At 29.9% G+C, this 20,734-nt stretch overlaps 1 long non-coding RNA gene across 1 annotated transcript; it reads right to left on the reverse strand.

Moving 5' to 3' along the window:
* Window positions 1-5,647: 5,647 nt before the first annotated feature.
* LOC129988846 (uncharacterized) lies at window positions 5,648-20,528 on the reverse strand. Its single transcript, XR_008785690.1, has 3 exons — window positions 20,016-20,528; window positions 15,450-15,506; window positions 5,648-6,618 (listed from the first exon to the last, which is right to left on the reverse strand). It is a non-coding gene; the product is annotated as an uncharacterized LOC129988846 (long non-coding RNA).
* Window positions 20,529-20,734: the final 206 nt, after the last annotated feature.

Consider the following 20,734-nt stretch of genomic DNA (forward strand, 5'->3'; position numbering starts at 1 on the left):
ACAGGAAGTATGACTTCTTATGCTCAGAAGTTTTTAGTCAGTTTCATATGGACCTGCAGTCATGGAGGCTAAAATGTTATTTTTTCCTTGAGAAATAATTATTTACTACTCGCTTGATTTTATTCTAGAGTATACAATGTAGAATATTACCAATGAAGTTTATTGCATGTTATATTTAGTATTTTGACGTTCATGAGCATATTCATGAGAGCATTGCATTTATTTACTCATTTCCAAAAGTTTTGTATGAAACCATTCAATTTTACAAGTATTATTTTCACTTCCAAGATTTTCATTAGATATTTTTGAATCTTATATTTATGGTATCAGTTCTAAGTGATTATAATGAAATATTTAAATGATGCAAATATTATTTTCATACCTAAGTTTTTTTACCTGAAGTTTTGAATCTTGTGTTTTCATTTACAGCTAAAGTACCTTACTTAAATCATAACTACACTGATATTTAACTATACGGATTATGATAATGTAATATTTCATTTCTAATTTAATAATTTTGTTGAGTCTGACTTCCTAGCATTTAAGAATAATAGAGGCAACTGTGTGGCCGGGATAGCCTGGTTGGTAGAGCGTCGGATTCGCGTCCCTTAGGTTGTGAGTCAGAACCCCGCCGGCCGAAGATTCCCGCGTGCTTGGTGGCTGACGCGCGTTAAATCTGTCATGATCACAAAGTCCTCCATGTCGAGAGTAATACCACTAAGGGTACTGGATCAGGGGTGATCGTTCTCTGATTCAGGTCTAAATTACGATCTGTGGTTGAGTGAATGAAGTCCGCCCCGTTGCGGACTTCAGGGTTGCGACGTGTGTGTAGCTAAGTCGTTCTTTTGGCCCTAGATGGCGCTACTGCAGCGGGTTTGTCCAGCAAGTGCCATAAGAAACAACAACAATAGGCAAATATACCATAGGCTGTTTTCATTAAATTAAATTCAATAGCTGAGTTTTTGCAGAAAAATGGTCAAAATAACTTTGTGCTCTATATCATTTAAATTTTAATATTTTGTTATTACTGTTGATTATTAAGATTGTTATTTAATATTTTCATCAATACAATTCTTGGTCTTTTAATGCTTCTAATATAATATGTTAAACGGGATTTCGGTATTAATGTTTGTATAATGTGAAGGTAAAGGGAACTGAGGTGTCACTTTCAATATACTTTTAAATTAAACTTACTCAGACACCACTGTAAGATATGGCTGTGTGTCAAAGGGCCCCGGCGTACTTCCAGTCTTGCGATGAGGGGAAAAATGTAATAATATTTTAAACTCTTAATTTAATCCAAATTATTTAACAAATATATATATATAATGATATTTTAATTCTAATTTCAATTTAATTGATTTCCAAGATTTTATCTTAATTTAGCCCATCGTACCTTCATTCTAAAATATTCGCTTATTTCGTGATCCAATTCCACTTTCGGTTTAATTAATTCCCCTGCAATTCCTTCCTGTGCTACGTATCAAATGAAAGTGATATCTTCTGTGCCCTTGAAAAGATGTCAAAGGTCACCATATTGGAGCGCGGCCAGAAATCCTAAGTTATAAAAGACAGTGATCATTTGTTCACCCCTTTTTCCTTTTTTTTTTTCTTACTTCTGAGTTTGTGTCACGCTGCGTCTTCTTGTTAATAATTATGCTTTCCAGAAATGGATATAAAAACGAAATTAAAAACTACCAAGTCTCTTCACTGCTTCGAATCTGCATTCTACTTAAACCAAAATATGTTATATATTATTTAGCCGACAGGATTCCAAAAGCATTACACACACACACACACATATATATAGTATATATAGGTGGAACAGATATTATTTGAATAATTATGTTTACTACACTCATTGGAATAAATTGAAACATAGAATGTGCTTAAATAGAGTTTGTAGAATATTTTTTAAAAAGTCATGGAAGTTTATTTGCATGAAACATAATTGATAAAATAGAAGAATGCATTATGTTTATAGTAATGCATCATACAAAATTTAATAATATTTGGAAAAGTGAAGCACAGTAATATAAATGACTGAGAGAAAAATTATTTTTGTATTTATATTTCAGGAGATGAGTTAAAGTGTTAAACACTTAATTGCTATTGATTTTTCTTTAAACTCTTTTGATAAAGAACATTTAAAAAGAAATTTTTATGAAATATTTTATGTCTTCGAAATTTATTTCTTCACATATTATTGACAAAGCTAATTATTTAAACATTTTTTTTTTTTTTTTTACTGTTTCAAACTACTAATAACATGACTAGACATAGGAAATTTATCTTGAAATAATAGAGCAGTATAGTGCTTTGTACTTTTATTTCTTTTTTGGATTCCCTTTAATATTTATTAATTAAACATTCAGTATGAACATACCAATAAATTCAGAATTTAGTGCTTACTTAATGAAGCTGATTTTGTTGTCACTTCTTTTAACATTTGTTGCTCTCTGAACAGCTATTCAGGAGCTTGCATTCAAATAGCGGCTGTAAAAGAATGCACCAACTGTACGATTTGTTGATGAATATATATTCTTTTAAAATATTATTTCAAGTAATATTTCCTTCAGCCTTCCATTGTTTTATATGAGATCCTGAATATTACGATTTGAAATAGCAATGAAGTAGACAATGAATATCTAATGATGTTTTCTTTAATGAATTTATATTAATTTTTAAATGATATATGTATAGTTAAATTTTATAAAAAGTATTAAAAAATTTGAAAACATTCGTTTTTCTGTGTGTGCAGTTGTATTAACTAAAAAAAATGTCTTCTTAATTTGAGTGACTGTGACATATATAGAAATTAAGTTGTTACAAATTGTTACCGAATCCAACTACTTTATTATGCATATTTTAATTTCCTATGACTTTTCGATTAACCATTGTTAGGATCGAATGTTTGGTTTCTAAGTAATTTAAGAAAAAGTGAAAAATGCCTCATTTCATTTTACTTTTCTCCATCTAAAAGTCGAATTTCCCTTCTCAGTAGAGAGAAATCATGTGTCAGTCGAATAGAACGCTTACTGAGGTGATTAAAAACTGTAAAACTTTGCTATAATTTTTTCCTATTTGAGAATATTCCATCATTTGCCTATGCCCATATTATTACTTCCTACTCCCCCACAAAATGGGATGTGTAGAGCAAATGTTGGAAACTTTTGAGATATCACTTAAAATGACAGAAATAAACTCTCTGTGGCTGCTGGTGGTGATTATCTCGGTTTAAAATATTTCCCAAAAAATGCCTATTTTATAGTCGAAGTAACTTTGCTAATAAAGACATACTTTTCCTTGATATTTTACTTGTTGGTAACCAGTTTAAACAAAATTTTCGAAAAAAAAAAAATCTGCTTTAGAGATAAAGTTTTACATCTCGTACGGTTTTGAGATGGGGAGGGGGAGGGAACTCATCGCTTTTTAAATGTCGACGCATGCGTAATCTAATAGTCACATGATTGTTTAAAATCAGTTTTTCACGACAATAAAGTTTTAGAACTCGATTGATTTTGAGATAGTCGAAAACAACCGGTTTTCTTAATGTTGCTGAATACGAAATATGAGTCATGTGAGAATGTGATATTTTTCTGTCGGATTGATACCGCGTGATTTAAAAAAAAATAATGGTGTCACACAATAACTTAAAATTTGCTATAGCAGGATTTTTTAATAGTCTGTATTATGAATTATAAATTGTCTGGAGACGTATTTGAATAGAATGGTAGTCACATGGTTATAATGAAAAGGAAGCAATGAATTTTCTCCAAACTAGGAAAGTTTAATCTCAGAGTGTTTCCATGGATACAATTGAAAGAACAGCAGAAACAGCAGTCTCGTAACTCTTAAAATCAGTGCTATTCATAATTCCCTTTATTGATATTATCAGAACAGTTGAATAATAATTATGACCATAACGACTATTTTCTGAAATTTAAGAACATTTTATATTTGTACTAATTTATTTGTGATTTCAATGTATATCATTATTTCTTCAAATTAATTGGAATTCAAAATATTGAGACAAATTTTGGATTCACTGTATAGGAAACAGAGAATCCACGGTTAATCCAATATAAACTTTCCGCAATGACGCAAGCACAGATGGAGGGAGAGTTTATGAATCCGAGAATGAGCAAATGCATAGAAAATTCAGCTTAAAAAATAATCTTGCAATGAACTACAAATGGAAATAAATATACAAAATAAGATGTTTTAAAAAAAAAAAGTGTAATAGGCAGAAAATTAAAAACAAATTAACCTTATATACAATACTTTTATGTAATATTTATGCCGTAAACTACCAAGAGTAAAATATACATTATTTTTCAGAAATCTTCTTAAAGAACGTTAAAATAAATTTTTCTACAACTATATAATAGCACAATTAAAAACCTTCTGCACAATGAAGCACAAAACGTATCATAACATTCTAAATATTAATTAACTTATATAAGGTATAGACACAGACAAAAGTAAAAGGGAAGTACTTTAATTTACAATACTTTTCAATAAAATACAAATTTTTATTGGAAACAATTTAACACAAACGTATAAAACATATTCACATTAATAAACGAATCTACAACAAACTGCACTGACGTTGATAAACTTAAAACACGCATATCTGCAGGTTTCCAAAGCATGATATTGGAGAAACAAAGGTTATGGGATGCGGTATTGTATCATCTTGATAAAGTTCGTATTTTTTGAAGGTGCTCCTGATGAACATTTATAACTGTACTGTTTAAATTTTCAACTTCTATTAGTAATTTCGGATGAACAAAAAGATTATATTTTCTTTTGTTTTCTTTAATAGCCTTGAAAAGTTGGAACATTCACTTAACAATAAGAATTACCTTGTATAACAATGAATATGCATTGTATGCCGTGTTGTACAAAATAGAATTCCTAGAAGAGGTTATTTCAACATATTTGTGTAAAATAATAAACCTTTTGCGTCCTTGTTTTTTGAAACGTTAACTTACTACAAAATCCTTATTATAAGTGTTTCACTTTAAAGATGAGGTGAAGTATTCTCCCATTAACAGGCGCTTTATTGAACATCACAGTTCTATAATTAATTCATTTTCTATGATATGCTTCAGCAAACGTTTCCTTAAAGAAATGGAATGAGAAAATCTTACATTACAGAAATCCAATGCGTACGGTTTCTCTTTCGTATGCGTTCGTAAATGTACTACTAAATCCCCGTTCTTGGAAAAAGTTTTAGTGCCACAGTCGCTGGCAAAGAGTTTCTATCCCGTATGCTTATACAAATGACTATTGAAATTCCTTTTATTCGAAAACGGTTTGTTACAAAATTTACATGTATACGGTTTCTCTCCCGTATGCAGATGTAAATGTTCTTTTAAAGTACTTTTCTGAGTAAAGGCTTTTTCGCAAAACTCGCATTTAAAGGGTTTCTCTTGTGTATGCATCCGTACATGTATTTTTAAATTCCCCTTAACTGAAAAGGATTTGTTACAAAAGTCACAAGAATATGGTTTCTCTCCCGTATGCGTCCGTAAATGTATTTTTAAATTTCCCATAGTCGAAAAGGGTTTGTTACAAACTTCACATGTATACGGTTTCTCTCCCGTATGCATACGTAAATGTCTTTTGAAAGTCCCTTTATCCGAAAAGGGTTTGCCGCAAAAATCACATGCATATAGTTTCTCTCCCGTATGAAAACGTATATGTATTATGCAACTCTTTTTATCCGAAAAGGATTTGTTACAAAATTCACATGTATGTGGTTTCTCACCCGTATGCAGACGCATATGTACTTTTAAATGCTCTTTCCGGGAAAAGGTTTTTTTGCAAAACTCGCATATAAACTGTTTCTTCTGTGTATGCAGCTGTAAATGTCTTTTTAAATTCCAAATCATAGTAAAGACTTTGTTGCAAAAGCTGCAAACGTAGGATTTCTCATTCGTACACGACATTGAATGAATTTTTAAATGTGACAGCTAAAAAAAAATGCTTTATTACAAATGTCAATTGTATGTGGTTTCTCTTTCGTATGCACCAATAAACGATTCTTTCAATTCCGAAGCTGAGAAAAGATCACAAACTTTGCAAGCATATGGTTTCATTGACCGTTAAGTGGTCAATGAGAAAATTGCGTTCTTAAGACACTTTTTTCTGCACGTCAGTAGCACGACACATCTCTTTACTTCCGATCTGCAATTAAATTTTCAAGATGAATATAATTTAAATGCCTTTGACCATATATGGCTAAAATGAAGTTTCTTCATTAGGTGAATCAAAAGAGAAAACTTTGAATGCAATTATTGGAAGAATGTTTTATAACATGAGTCATAAGAATAAATTCTTCTTTTTTGTATGTAACAATACTCACATATATGCACTAGTAAGTAATAAAAATTACAGACTGATGAAAAATTTCTAAACAGATGTATTGGAGAATTTATTATTTCCTGGTTCTCCATTCCATCGAGATATGTTGTAATTTGAACTTCGGATTGTGATTCTTTGAAAAGTCAAACCTTTTTTATTGTTGCCACTTTTATTCCAAAAGATGTAAAGATATATCAACTTTCTCATTAATATGTCAATAAGTTCGTGACAACACAATCTTGGAACCTAAAAGAAAATAAATAATGCAGTGTTACAATCAGAGCTACTGAAAACGGCAAAAATAATCAAATGTTTGGTATTTATTTATTTTATTAATTTTTTATTATTTCTACAGCACACTGATATATTGATGACAGAGCATTTTAATTATTTAGCTGCACTTAAAGCGACAAAACTAAATGGCGAAAGATGTCCAGATGTTGAAATTGAGGGCTCCGCTAAATGAATATTTCTCAAATTGGTGATCAGGGAGCAGTTGATTGATGACATCATCAAGGGGAGTGAGCATTCCTAGGGGAAAAAAATGTTCAAAATATTGTGAATGGTGAACTTGGTCAAGAATTTTCCCCATACAGATTGTAAAAGATGTAGTATTTTTGCTATTTATCTCGAAACTGGAGTGGTAGAGGCTCGGGAAAATAAAAATTTTCGAAATTAATTCAGCGACTGCGAATGCCTAAAATGTTGACTGGTTTGCCTTATTATTTTACATTTACATAGTTATTATTTTTTTTATTGCAAGAATTGATCTCCTGCAGTAGATTACGGTTCATACATTTTACTTCCAAAATTTTTTTCAATAAATTGGAAAAAAAATCAATTATTCGGATTTATTAATATTCCATTTAAAGTTTTTTTTAAACTCCTAAAGTGATTAATTTTGCAAACAAGCTTCTTCAAAACGACGGATTTTAACATTCACTTTTCATCAGTCATCACTCTCTAATGAAATGAATATCTTGCATAATAAGCTATTTGGACGTGCCTTTTGAAGTCAGTAAATAAAGAGTACGATGCGTCCCAGGCTCCCGCCCGAAGAAGCACAAAGAAGAAAATGGGATAAACGCGAAAACGAGAGGGAACTTATCAAAAAGTATATATAGTATATATGTGGTGGACCTACTTTCATCAAAATGATGTCACAGTTTAAACTGCGTGATCCTGTAAGCGGATTTATTATTTATTGCAGTATAATATATTATTATACTGCACCTGTATCTTTTTTTCCATGTTTTTCTTAATGTTTCCGTTAAATAAAGATGTTATTTTTTTTACGCCGTCATTGAATTAAATATTATAGACAACATCCACATTGGTGACCCGAGAAGCAAATGGAAGTCATTTCCGCTTTTGAAAAATAATTAAATGGAGTCATCAGAAAATTCTTAAAAAATGGCGAACCTGATTGTTTAACGTAAAACAACGCTATCTATCGCTCTTACTCGTGGCTTTCGAAATCCATCATCATCAAAATCCTCCGTACTCCATCTTCAAAAATTATATGTTAATAAAAAAGAAGAATTTTTTCTGCTTACGATGGTGATAATATTTTGAAAATCCGTCCAATAATTCAAAAGTTATAACCAAGTAAAAATCTTCATAGATGGCAATCAGTACACTCCCCATTGAAGCAATTCCTGCAGACTGGGAAGCAATTCAACTAGGAAATACAATAAGACTTTTTCATCACTCAAAAGCTCTCTGCATCAAATGAAAACAATATGTAAGTTGCCTTTTATCAAAAATTAGGAAGAATTATAACTATTTTTAGTGTTTTCTGATCTTTAACAGTATCCTATGAAACCTTCAAAAGTCGCCCTATAGCGCCAATGTTTACTTTTGATTCACGCCAAAACCGAAATTTCTCCATAGACTCAGTACTAGAAGTTTGGCATCGTTTAACTATATCTGGCGAGTTTTCGAACATTTGATGACATTCTGATTTTTTTTTTAAATTCTAAAATTTAGCCAATAGTTAATGATTTACAGCGAATTTGACCTCGCTTATTTCAAATATGCCTGATGATAATCAAGATTCCGCCAGTAATGACGTCACAATTTCTCGTGTTGGCATCAAATTACCGCCTTTTTGGAAGGCTAATCCTGCATTATGGTTTGTACAGCTTGAGGCACAATTTGCTGAGGGCACTGCTGATGATACCAAATTTAATTATATTATTTATGCAGTTGATTCTGATATTTTAAATTCTGTTAGTGACATAATCTTGAAACCGCCAGATACTGATAAATATACTATTTAAAAAAAAAACAACGTTTGATTGAATTGCATTCCGAAAGTGAGGCTTCAAAAATTTGTACACTCTTACAAGGATTGGAGCTTGGCGACCAGAGGCCACCTCACTTGTTAACACGCATGAAGGCCTTAGCTGGCGATACTGTTAGTTAGCTGGCGATAAAATCTCTTTGGCTAGGTAGACTTCCAAATAGCACCCAAACAATCTTAGCTGCTTTGAGAGAAGATTTAGGAAGTCTAGCATCCATCGCAGATAAAATTAGTGATTTGACATACCATTTAAATATTAATACAATTCACACTACATCTACAACTTCCGATACCCGAGTTACTCAACTTGAGCAGCAAGTAGCTCATCTAACTACATTGGTTGGCGAGCTTACTTCAACAATACGCCAAGCACGTTCGCCAAGTAGGAATAGACAGTTTAGCTACGGACGCAGCCGCTCTCGAGACCAGTTCCGGAAATATAAAGAACCTTCAAATGGCATCTGCTTTTATCATACTAATTGTGGCAAAAATGCAAAAAAAAAAAAAAAAAAAAAAAAAAAATGTAATTTATCTTGCTTTTTCAATTCTAAGGAAAACTAAATGGGTGATCGTCCACTGGCCTTGGACACGATCGCCAGGTAAATCGAATCATGTTGGCCGATAAAATTAGTACATTGAAATTTTTAGAGGATACTGGGGCAGATGTGTCAGTTTTGCCAAAACATTATGCTCCGAAAGCCGATCCCTCAAATGAATTCCTTCATATGGCCGCTAATGGTATAAAAATACCGACTTTTGGCCGAAAGCACCCGACTCTAGATTTGAATTTGCGTCGAACCTTTACGCGGGTCTTTTATAAATGCAAATGTTAATCAACCAATAATCGGCATTGACTTCTTGAAACACTATAATCTTTTGGTGAATGTTAAAAGTGGCCGTTTGATTGATGGCATAACTAAATTAATTACGCAAGGCAAATACACAGACACTAAATCACTAACGTCTTGTATATCACATATTGCTAGGTGATTCAGAATTTTACAGAATTTCATAGCAATTTTCGGAACTCACCAATCCCTCTCAACCAGCGAAAAACAACAAACCCACTAAATTCCATCACTTTATTAAAACAACTGGCCAACCAGTACTTTCGAGACCTCGTCGCTTATCTCCCGAGTTGCTCAAAATAACATGTGTCAAGAATTTGAATTTTTAATGTCTCAAGGGACTATGTGTCCTTGGACATATCCTCTACACATGGTAAAAAAAAAAAAAAAAAAAAAAACTAACGGCGAATGGAGACCCAGTGATGACTACCGTCATTTGAAAGCAATTACCATTCCTGATAGGTATCCAGTACCTCATATCCAAGATTGTACTCAAATTTTATCAAATAAAACCATTTTTTCCACCCTAGATTTGATGAGGACTTAATCTCAAATTCCGGTTAATCCGGCTGATATACCAAAAACAGCTAATAAAACTCCATATGGTCTTTTCGAATATGTTTTTATGATGCCCTTTGGCTTACGAAACGCCGGCCAAACTTTCCAACACTATAGACATCAAGTTTTGTGTAACTTGGATTCTGTGTGCCGTATTTTGATGATGTATTAATTGCATTGAATAATGCAGAGAAACATAAACAGCATTTAACGCAAGTATTTGAACGAATTTCTCAGCATGATTTAAAACTCAACCCCTTGAAATGTGTTCTTGGACAACCATCAATAAACTTTTGGGATGTCTGATTGCATCCGAAGGTGTCAAAACTCTACCAGAGTTTCTGTGTGCCGTATTTTGATGATGTACTAATTGCATTGAATAACGCAGAGAAACATAAACAGCATTTAAAGCAAGTATTTGAACGAATTTCTCAGCATGATTTAAAACTCAGCCCTTTGAAATGTGTTCTTGGACAACCATCAATAAACTTTTGGGATGTCTGATTGCATCCGAAGGTGTCAAAACTCTACCAGAGTTTCTGTGTGCCGTATTTTGATGATGTACTAATTGCATTGAATAACGCAGAGAAACATAAACAGCATTTAAAGCAAGTATTTGAACAAATTTCTCAGCATGATTTAAAACTCAGCCCTTTGAAATGTGTTCTTGAACAACAATCAATAAACTTTTGAGATATCTGATTATATCCGAAGGTGTCAAGCCTCTAAAGAAGAGATAGAGGCTATTTTTCAATTTCCCAAACCTCAAAGTATTATTGAGCTTAAGCTGTTTTTGGCAATGCTTAATTTTTACCATCGTTTTTTGCATAATGCCCCACAAACACGTCTCAAAAAGTTAAAAAAAAAAAAAAAAAAAAAAAAAAAAACGATAAGCGACGTGTTCCCTGGACAGACATCTCTTTGAAAGCTTTCGAGAAATGCAAATTTAATATTGCTATCGCAGCTACTCTAACTTTCCATGAACCTAATCAGCAGCTATCCATCATGATCCATGCTTTTGACTCAGCTATTGGAGCCGCTCTTCATACTATTACACCCGATGGTCAAAAACCCCTTGCATTTTATTCGCGAAAACTTTCACCTTCAGAACGTAAATATAGTACATATGATAGGGAACTTTTGGCGATATATGCAACCATTAAACATTTCCGATACTTATTGGAAGGTAACATTTCATAATATTTACTGATCATCGACCTCTAACATTGACTTTTACTAAAAAATCAGAATCTTCTTATCCAAGACAGTTAAGATATCTGAATTTCATATCTCAGATCAGCACTGACATTAGGCACATACAGGGGTCAAAAAATGTAGTTGCCGACACATTGTCCAGAATTAAGGGCGTGCAATTACTAAAAGTTGATTTTTCGGGCCTTGGCAAATGCACAAGCTTCTGATCCAGAACTTCAAACAATTTTATCAAAGAATGAAATGTCACTTGTTTTAAAACCTCTCTCGACTGATCCTACTTCATTGACGCTGACTGTGACGTCAGGAAAGGTATAGTCAGAACTTGTGTATCAGACAGTTTCAGAAAGATAATTTCCCAATCTTTGCACAATCTGTTTCATCCAAGTATCCGTGCAACTAAACGTCTTATTTCGGAGATATTCATATGGCCATCTATGCAAAGGGACATTTCAAATTGGACTCGTTCATGTCAAAATTGTCAAAGATGCAAGGTAATTAGACACACCAATAGTCCTCTGAAATCTTTCCATCTGCCTTCAGCAAGATTTAGTCATGTTCATCTTGATCTCGCAGGACCTCTTCCGCCTTCAAACAATTGTGAATACTTACTCACCTGTATAGACCGTTTCACACGATGGCCTGAAGCAGTTCCCATCTCTGACATTTCTGCCGAAACCGGTGCGCGTGTATTCATTGGTCAGTGGATCTCATGCTTCGGTTTACCTTCAGTCATGACGACGGAACAGTGACGACAATTCAAAAGCAATTTGTTTTCCTTGCTAAGCAATATTTTGGGTGTCCAAAAGATCAGGACAACTCTTTATCACTCATCTAGCAATGGAATAGTCGAACGATTTCATCGTTCGTTAAAGCAAAGTCTCAGATGTCACGCCCCCACGAAATGGACTGAATCAATTCCACTAGTTTTACTTGGATGTGGTACGGGGGCGTATTTGTGGTGGCAACTCATCGTACTGTAATCAGATTTGAATGTCAGGGACAACTCAACTCTTGTTTCGAATCTTGTATAGTCATTTAATTTCTTACTGCGTAATTTTGGTTTTGACGCATGTCCACTGAGAATCTAAATATATCTTCATGTAAATAGTTATCTATATGAGTGAGTATGTTGTGAATAAAGATATTTTTCTAAGTCGCCTCATCAAGATGGATAAGAAAACCATACACAACAGATCTCCCTATAAATGAATCAAAATTTAACTGTCTAAATTAACTAACAATAATTTGAAATACATCAATAAAATTAAAATTTATTGAAAACAGCATTCAGGACATTTAAATAGCAATTGATGACATTACAATGTTTTATGCACAAGAATGTCATGACTAATTCTTCCAATAACTGCAAAGTTTATTTTTTGCATGAGATTTTTTTCCTCTCCCTACATTGCTCATATAAGTGGGAAAATTAAATTGTTCAATGAAGTATTAATTAACAAGAAACAGAAAGAAATTTATCTGACCATTTTGAAATAGAATTCTTTACGAAATCTTTCAAATAAGGATAATATTTTGAGAAAAAAAAACTGTTTGTGTCGTAAGATGCCAATATTTCACGATTTTAAAATTCATTGACATGAAAGAATAGCTGAAATTTATGTTGTTCAACAGCATTTTTTTAAACATTTTTAAGGGAAATGGGTCACTTTGTTTGCAGCAAAACAATAAATTTCGCAAAAAGAAACAGCATTCAGCTGTAAGAATAAAGGAAAATTGGGGTGGGGGTTACAGACTTAAAAATAGTTACAAATGGAGTTATATTTTTAAGAGAAAAAAATTTCAAACTTTATCTAATTGTGTAAACAGGAAAAAGGACCAGCCTTAAAAGGCGAGAAGTCTCACTGGAAACAGTATTATCAATGGTGCTGACTTCCCACAAACTTGCACACCAGAAATTTCCTTTCTTTTATGCCCTCCATATTTTCAAATCTGGAGTTAATTAAAAAAAAAATCCACATAGAGAAGGCAGGAAAAATTAATACATTTTAAAAATTATAAATGAAATATATCAGAGTGAAAATTTGTTAAAAATTGGTTTATAATTTTGAAAAATGGAGCACATCTGTTTTTTGATTGTTTCATTTTTACTTTATTGTATGTAAAATACAGAGACAGTATTATAATTGTACAAAAATTCAACTCAGAATTTTGACGAATCTCCACATTTTAGACTTCCCAGAGTTCAATAAATACATTTTTGGAAAATGTCCATCTGCCTGTGACAGAAGTAACTCAAAAATGCTTCGGATTTGATGGATGGGATTTCGTATACAGTATTTACATCAAATTATAAAATTTGGTACACAGATTTAACATCGATAGTGTACACATTTATCAAATTTTGAGCCAAATCCAATTGGAGTTTGTCTGTGCTTTCAGAAAAGTGTAAATAAAATAATTTGAAAATGCGACTGCAATATATCAAAATTCTGATATAATTTAGTGATTACAACTGTAGCTTTGCGTCAAATATTTTGCTTTGATCGTTTGGGAAAAACATGGTTAAAACACAAATTTAATTTTTAGACAGTATTAACATCATGCTAGGCATTAGTTGCCAAAACACTCACCAAGAATGATACGACACATTCAGCAAAAGTGCTAAATTCACATCAAAGATTAATATATCATAACTATGCATTTATTAGAGAATCCATAAGAAAGTTTTAGAGAGATCAATCCTGCTGGTTTGGTGTTATCTACATACATTTTTGACTAGTTCTGTCAATGATGTTAAAATAAGTTTGAATTTTTAAAAAATAATAATCTAAAAGGTTTAACTCACCAGGACTTAAAATCAGGTTTAAAAAAAAATTGAATAGAAAAAAAATTAAATCCATTAATTTTTTCCAGATCTACTTGGGAACATTTTTTAAAAAAGATTCTAAAAACATAGAGATAAGAATAAAAAACTCTTCCAAATTCTTCAAAATTTTCATCCTTTTGTAATGCTAACCAGCCCAAGTGTTCTGCCTACTTCACCCATTTTTTCCTTAAATGAACTGAACCCTAATTATTTAGACAAGATTACATGTCATTGTTGCATTCCACTATTATTATATTAATACCTGTTTTCAATTCTGTTTCAATCCATCTACTAATTTCTTCTTAATCAAATGAGAGGTGAAGATTTTTCAATTAATTTTATCCACTAATTGTGGTTTTAGAATTAATGTAATTAATTTTAAATTATTTTATTGAAGTTTGAAACATTAATTAAAATTTGCCTGGAATGATGCCCCTTACATTACCTAATCAATACCATTTAGTCTGATTAAATATTTAAAATTTCAATAAGAAAATTGTAAAGGACAGAAAAAAAATGCATTTATCCTTCTAATATATATAAAGATATTTTTATATATAGCAGACAATTAATCAGTTTTATAGAGAGAGTACTGAAATTGTTATATTCAATTCCAAGATTTAGTCAAACTTTAGTCATTTTTCAGACTTCTCTCAAACCAAAAACTATTTTTAGAATGAGATAACTCTACCTGGACTAGATATCTCAAAACTGCTACATGTTAGACAGATGAAATTCGATACAGTGAATTGGAACATACTAAGTATTGATTTCAATCATATTTTCGCAAGGATTTGTCTATGGAAAGTCTGTCCATGGTAATGCTAACAAAATCCTTCAAAAATGCAGAATTAGATGGATGATATAAAAAAATATATTCTATTACAATTTAATTTCAGTTTTTCAATTTGGTCTGCCAGCCTACATACTTGCAAATATGGAAACTGGATATATGAAAAATTATATTTAAACTACAGTAAATATTTAAATGTAATATTAAAGGTTAATAGCATATTGTTATCAAAGTTATTTTCCCTTTCATAACTACTTTACTTCTTAATTATTTGCTTTCTGCTAAATAACTTTCCTCTTTAACTCAAAAAAAAAAAAAAAAAAAAAAAAATCCTTCATACATGAAATATTCAATAAATCAAATATAAAATGAATACATCAAATATAAAATGAATGCAAATTCATTAAAAATATTTTCATTATGAATTAACTGTTTCTTTAAACAAAAGATTTTATTGATATAAAAACTGTTAATAATTATATTAATAAAATACTTGAAAATAATTTACAGTAGGTAAAGAACATAACTTACTCAACAAATGATTCGGTGTTTGCATTCTTTTCAGTAATGTATTAGTAAGCACCAGATCTGGAAAAAATAATAACATACAAATTAACAAAAACATGGTTCATTTGGAAAAAACCCAACAATGATTTGATTTGTTAAATTGAACATTATTAAACTAATATACAAGTATCAAAAGATAATTAAGAGTAAGGAGAAATATATAGAATAGGAAAAATATATATATAGAAAGATATAAAAGAAAAATATATAGATAATAATTAATAAAGATAATAAAGAAAAATATATAGATAATAATTAATAAAGATAATAAAGAAAAATATATAGATAATAATTAATAAGGAGAAATATATAGAACAAAAATCTGATAGATTTATGTATTTATACTTTTTCTTTATTTCTAAATAAATATTTTCATGTAGCTTCAAATATATCAAACAATTGTTTCAAAAATTCAAGTTCCTTTGCCTTCTTCTAGAATTTTTTCCAAAATATTTAAGATATGTATTTTAATATTTTGAATGCTTTAAATAATTCTTCATATTTATAATATGCTCCACTTAAGGAATCTAAAGCACAAGCTAGCATAGTTAAAAGTAAACAAAGAAAATTCCCAATAAAATGGAAAGGTTCAAAGCCAAATCAGTAATTAAAAGAATTCTTTGCTTATTCATTTAATGAGCAAGATCTGTAGGATTATTATGAGATCTTTATTAATAGTGAAATTTTTTTTATACATGATGAATACTATCATTTTTTATTTATATTTCTCACAATGGCTTCGGCTTTCAAGAATATATTGTATTTAACATAAATCATTACTATAGTTTGAGAAGCCTAATTCATGTGCATATTATTGCATATTTTCTAAAAGAATTCTCAGCACAATGCTTAAGGCTGTTCCAGATATTTCATTTTTCTTTTAATTACAACGATGTTCGACATAAAATCATTTCTCGAATATTTGTTATAATTTTGATGTTTGTATGTATCATGTATTGTACTTACATTAATATTTGTACATTTAATATTACAAATACATTGATAATTATTTTAATAATAATAACATAGAATATTACATTAATATTCTTACATTTTATGCATTGTACTTATATTTGTAATTACACTAATTATTTTGAAATACAATTTAAAGTAAAAGTTTTGAAATTATAATTTAATTTCAGGAATTATATGTTTTTGAATTCATACACATCTAGACATTTTAGATTATATGAAATTTAATATATTTTAATATCACATTAAAAACTTAAGATAGTAATGGCAAGAATTCCTGGCACAGTGCTTATGTGTTCCAGATATTTCAGTATTCAGATTTCCTTTGAATTAGAATGTTCGATATAATATCTAAATAATTTCTCTAACATTTGTTCAATTTATGTATTTTACATACATCAATATTTGTTTTCCATTCTCTTATCAGGAAATTTTTTTATTTAATCTTAAAAGATTAGGTAAAGCTGATCTGGCGCAGATGTAATTAAACAAATTATTTCGAAACTCAATTTATATAACAGTTTTCAAATGATAGTTTAAATTCAAGAATTATACTTTTTTGAATTTATAAACATCTAGGCATTTTAGATTTTAAAGAAATTTAAATATTTTCATGTCATTAAAAAACTATTACAGTAAATGGTAAACTTTTCATACCTCTCACATCAGTCCAAACTTTGATCATGAATAAAAGAAATTATTTAGTATAAATAATTGTGCAATGTTTAATTAAGGAATGATTCAATATAATATTAATAATGCTTGGCTCAAAAATGATCAATACACAAAATTATCAGTTGAATCTATAGTACTTCAATTTTTTTATGTATTTAGAAATGGACTAATTGAATTACACCTTGAAAACTTGACACACAATAAAATGTAATAAAAATACCTTATAAAATATCTGCCAGCAATTAATACATTCCTTTTTTTATTATTACAACTGACAATAGTTGCATGGAATGATATAAGCTATTATTTTAATTTAAAAACAATTATTTTACAACAAATGAAAATAATCAGGATATTTCTTTTTAGATTATTTTATTCTTTAAATACTTTAAAAAATGTAAATATTTATCTAATTTACACAAGGAAATGGACACATACTTATGTTTTTTATTCCCAAATCAAACAATTTGTCAACTTTAATGTCAAATAATATTACTTGCAAAATTTCTGATCATGGCAGACTATCAATATATAATATTTAAATAATTTATTAAACTATCAAATAATGGTGGAAGAGTGAAAACTCATGAAATATAGCAATGAAATGCACCAACTTGTGAACATGCTTCTAAACTACAAAAAAAAAAAAAAAAAAACATCTGTTTACACAGTTTATACAAAGTTTAAAGGATGAAAATCCTATTTCTGATAACAAATTGCCAATGCATCATCATTAATTAAAAATACCTAAACTATTTTTTATAATTAATTATTAAGAAACGAAATTCCAACTTTGTGATACTAAGGGGAAACTAATTTTCTATTTTCTAACAACATATGTTAATTTTTCTCAAAACCTCTTTTTAATAGTAAGTGTTGCTTGACATTAAGTCTGCAAATTCACTTTGAATTATAACAGGGTATATTTAGAGAATGCAACTGAAAGTAGTAGAATTAACAATTTTATCAGTACATTATAATAGTAATGGTTTTCTAGAGATCAAGATAATCATCTCTATAGCTAAACAAAAATTAAATAAAGATGGCAGGCCACACAATGAGAATAGAAAATAAATTATGCAATATGAATGAAACATCCAATTTTCAAAAATTAAATTGTATTAAAAAGTAGAACAGCTGAATATTTCAGTTATGAGCAATTGGATACAGAATGGCTTGAATACTAATAAAATTCATCTAATTTATTTTTAAGCATTCTGTAAGATACCCACTCATAGCAGCTAGCCTGTGCATCTTGTTACTCATTGGAAGAATGAACAAATTCAAAAGATAACAATCACATACATTTATAGTTCAAGTTATTTACAAGTGTACTAAATAAAGAAACAGTATGAGGTAATATACAGCAATATTTCAGAATATAAAGCTGCATTTATTCCTTTGGCACAATAATTTGAAAAATATACAGCATTAAATTTCAACTCTACCATATAATGCAATGATAAAAAGGAATATCTTCAAATTCATATCCCATGTTAATTAAAACTTCATGAAGGCCATTTACATTAATGGTAATGATAAAAAGAAAATAAGACATGTTAAGAAATTCAAATTTGATATTATAATACAAAACATTTAGCATAATCTCAGAAGTCTCCAAAGAATTTATTTACTAAACGTGAAAAAAACAGCTAAATATTAATTAGGTTTTATAATAGTCAAAGAAATGTAAAGAATATGCAAACTATAAATACAAAATGTTTTACTTTCTAGCAAATTATCATCTTCCAATGTATATAAATTGGAATACAGGTCATTAAATTTATAAGTAAGTTTCAATACTTTGATGAAATGTTTAAAAATACTTAAATTCGTATAAAATATATGAAAGGTTACTGAAAAAAACATTATCTTTCTTAAATATAACGTTCTAATCTGCAACTTTAAGGTATTTAACAAATAAAATACAACTCATAAAAGAAAAAGTACTTTACTTCATTCATTTTCATTAGCATCTTACTTTTTATGTTTACTAGAGATGACAAATTAAAATTACATATACTGCATTAAATAAATTTTGATTAATTATAGTAAAATCTGGATTATTTATTTGAAAACAAAACATTGATGAAAGAAGCAGTGTATTTTTGAGTAAAATAATGAAGAATTTTAAGGATAGAGAAACATATGTAGTGCAATAAAGGACAGGGGGGAAAGCTAGTCCATTATATGTTCTGAAGTTTTACTGAACCCTTCCTGTATATATTATTAACATATAATAAAAAATAAAATACTTAAAAAATAAATATAATTTTAACAGAAAAAAAATGTTTTTATAATCGGATGTAAATGTTACGGCATTGATAAAATACATTTTAAAATTTAATAATGCACTTTTTCATATATTTGTTGTAAAAAATATCTGCCACATACACATTTATCACATTAAAAAATAAAATGCTTAGAAAATAAGGTGATAGTTCAAATATAATCCTTATTATTTGATCATGGATTTTTTTTTCTTTGTATATCATGAAAAAAGAGGAAAAAACGAGTAAAAATGCATCATTATGAGAAGTGGTTTCATTAATTTATGATTATGTCTCTTGAATATAATATTTAACTGGTAGAGGATATAAAAAGATCTTTTCCATTAAAAAATATTGAAAATCAAAATCAATGAAAAACATGCAATAAGCCTTAAAATTAACTAGAAAATAGTTATACTAGAAACAAATAGTTTAATTATGCATAGAAACAGTGAAATTGGATAATTAAAACTCTTTTCCCTAAATTTTATTTTGGATTTAGCATGGTGAGATCCAATTGTTTGTAAAAGTTTTAATAAAAAGACGATACACAATGGTTTCATTTTCTAGTAAGATAAAAATGAGAGGGTCGAACAAAAAACTTGAAATTTACAGTTTTAGGCAGTATTCCATTTCACGTATTACACATTTGATACAGCATTCCAATAAGTTTTTCTCGGTTTACTGATTTGTTTTAGCAGTTTTAAAAGTAAAACCAAATCTTCATTAGCATAGGTACCCATAAATATATTGTTTTTACGCAGAACTCTACTTTAGGTATTGCTGGAAAAACGCTTTTTGTAAGTGAAGCGGCGCTGCATGTCATCACGTTTGTAAATCTATAACTTTGACGTTGCTGCTTGACGTCAATATATACAAATAAATAAGCATTCACTAATGTATGCTCGGCGACTGTTCTATTAAATGTGCTTTAATTTACTAGTTGAAGACTTAATTATTTCCAACAGTACCCGGAATCTGGTAGACGCAGCTGGCAGAATTTAGATATTCGGTTGTTCTTTACATATAGTGGTACCCTCGGCGCTAAGAACCCGACTCCTGGTAGAAAAACTACCCAGACAGGTGACAAAATGTACCGAGTCAATCATACTGGAGGAGGTGTGGCTATTCTTGAGGGTTCCTATAATAAGTAAAAGTGACGAAGTTGTCCTCTTTTCAGAGCTCTTTACGTGCATGTATAAGGGTTGAGGGTTTGTTTATATTTTGATAAAAAGTAAAAAAAGGTAACTTCTTAAGTAGACAAGACTTATTTTAACCATAAAAAAAAAATCCCGGAGAGCGAGATGAAGTCGACAGTAGTGATATTATTGT

The sequence above is a fragment of the Argiope bruennichi genome, chromosome 10, assembly GCF_947563725.1.
Source record: "Argiope bruennichi chromosome 10, qqArgBrue1.1, whole genome shotgun sequence".
Lineage (NCBI taxonomy): Eukaryota > Metazoa > Arthropoda > Arachnida > Araneae > Araneidae > Argiope > Argiope bruennichi.